We start from the raw sequence: 2,874 nt of genomic DNA, 5'->3' as shown, positions 1-2,874 counted from the left end.
TTAATGCCCTGTAGGCCTGGTTTCCTCAGCTTTAAATTGCAGCTGATAATAATACCAACCTCATAGGATGGTTGTGAGGATTAAATAAGTTAAGCATAGTCATATGTCACATGACTGCATTTCAGTCAATGAAAGACTGCGTATATGAGGAGGTTCCACAAAATTGTAATGGAGCATATATAGAAACCTGATATACAGCACTTGATATTGGCATTGCAGACCAAGGTGTGGAAATGACTGACATTCAGAAGTGGCATTGGAACATTTGGTTTTTTATATGAAAAAAACATGTAAATATAAATATGAGCCGGGTGCAAAGGCTCGTACCTGTAACCTTAGAGCTTTGGAAGGCAGAGGCAAAAAGATCACTTGAGGCCAGGAGTTTAAGGCCAGTCTGGGCAAAATAGCAAGTCCCTGTCTCTAGCCAGGGGTGGTGGCACACACCTGTAGTCCTAGCTACTTGGGAGGCTAAGGCAGGAGAATTGCTTGAGCCCAGGAGTTTGAGGCTTCAGTGAGCTATGATTGTGCCACTGCACACCAGCCTGGGTGACATAGCAAGGTCTTGTCTCTAAATAAGTAAATGCAAATATACATACCATCTAGGTTTGTGTAAGTACATCCTATGATGTTCACATAATGATGAAATCTCCTAGTGATGCATTTCTCAAAATGTATTCCCATTGTTGAGTGACTCATGACTGTATGTGCAACACTTAGAACAATGTCTGGGGCTTGGTAAATGTTTAATAAAGATTAGTTCGTTTTTTTGTTATTGTTCTTACTGTTATTATTATCTTAACTCAAAAAGGAATTGAAAACTTTTGCTATGTGGTCACACTGTAAATAATCTTTCTGGAGATGTGAGACTTGTTGCAACTGTTTTATGGCACTAGTGGGGAGAGTGTAATAAAGAATGGTTTGGGAGCGTGTCCACTTCTTCCATCCCCACATACCCCAGATACCAAATCCATTGGCAAGAAGCAAGATGGTGGTTTACCTGGTTTCCATATGAAAGATGGGGAAACTCATTTAACAATTCACACACAAAGGCAATACAATATTGGGATTGGAGTTTAAGATAAAAGACAGAGAAGGAGGAGACAAGCACTTCAAGATAGATGCTCCAAGGACAAGAGGGGAAGGAAGACTTAGGGAGTAGAACCAAGTCAGTCAGTACAGGCAGATACCTGAGGTAAAGCCTGGGGCAGGCTAAAGAGGCTTCATGGACAGCTCTGGGAATGATGGTTAGAATGAGGAGAAGACAGGTAGGATGGAGAGGATTTCACAAGCAAGATCTAGACCCAACTAAAGAGAAGATCAAATTGGTGCTAGAGAATTAAATCAGATTTGAGAAGGGGTAAAGTGGTAGTTTTTGTAGGCTGAAGATAGAATCTTTCTATAGTTTCTCCACACTGAGAATTATAAACTCCGTTATACCCCCAAGAAAGCCAGCAAATATTTCTACAGACAAAATAGCAAAACCCTCATGATAGATAGAGCACATCTACATTAGGGAAAGAATGTGAGTCCAAGTCTTTGGCGAATAACTTCCCACTCTTACCCTTGGCATGGTAGTCTCTAAGCATCATAGTCTGGATGATCTTAAGCCACATACCTACCCACTTCGACCTTTCTACCTTGACTCCTAAGCCAATCAAATCTCTTCTACCATCTTTCTAGATCTATTTCTGATGGATTTTTCTATCCCACTCTCCCCATCCTCATCACGTCTACATTCAGCCTCAGTTTCTCTCTCTACCTGCTACTTATCCTGACACAAGGACTTTTGATCTCTGCTTTTTCCTCTTCACCTACACTGGCCCATCCTCATCCCACCCCATTCTCTGAGTCTCTTCAGTCTAAGGAAACGCACAAGGCATACATTTAGCATCCTTGTCTGCTTAATTGTAACATCATCACTGTGAAAAACACCAACTGCACTGCCAAGTGCCCCTGTGCTCATCTCCTTGACTTTGTTGAGCTAACAGAGCTAGGCTTCGCATCAGGCTCAGTTCTTGTTTTGGTCTTCTCTGGCACTCCCCCTCTCTCTCTGTGACCTTAAATCAAATAGATGTTTTACCGCTTGCTTGGAGGCGGGTAAAAAATGTCCTACTTCATGGGAGAGTTGTGAGGACTAATTAAAACCTCCTGAGGTCTTTTGAGAACTTGCTCCATTCTTAGGAAACCTAAGTTCTTGACAGCCTGGCTGCCGGGATCCTTGTAAACATGTCTGGCTTTTAGGAGCAACTTCCTCAAGGTAGGAATGGACTAAAATGAAACTGCAGTGTGACCAGCCATCACTTCAAATGCAACCCTAATGCAAGTATCCATTTGTATAGCACCCCTTTTTGTGTTCAAAGTGATTCAGATATATTTTCTTTATTCTGATTTCTTCATTTAGAGGCTTTCATGTGGGAGACCCAATGGTTAATACATGCAAGAATATGTAGTAATACTTTTTTGTGGTAAACAAGGTAATCTTGGAGAGAGGTTTCAGGCCAAAGTTTCTCTTATGTTACTTGACTGAATGAAATCCCTTGCTAATTTATATCTACAAATATGCCTTTGAAGTGACAACAATCTAGCTCAAAATATATTGTATAATCAAAATGTGGGTGAGGGATACTAAGAGAAGCAGATGATGCCACCCGGAAAGTCCATCTGTGTGACTTTCAACGTAACTATCTTAAGCAGGAGGACGGATTCTATCCACTGTGGCAGGAAGCCTCAGACATTGTTTTAGAATGAGAATCAGAATCAGAAAGCAGTCCAGGGGATTTACAGGGCTGTGGACAACTGCACCCTTAGCCCTAATCTTCCTGAGAGTAATAGAGTAGGGGGCAAGCCCCATTTTCTGCTCTGTCCCAGTTTACT

Source organism: Theropithecus gelada, chromosome 3 (genome assembly GCF_003255815.1).
Source record: "Theropithecus gelada isolate Dixy chromosome 3, Tgel_1.0, whole genome shotgun sequence".
Lineage (NCBI taxonomy): Eukaryota > Metazoa > Chordata > Mammalia > Primates > Cercopithecidae > Theropithecus > Theropithecus gelada.
Note: the sequence above shows the minus strand (reverse complement) of the source record.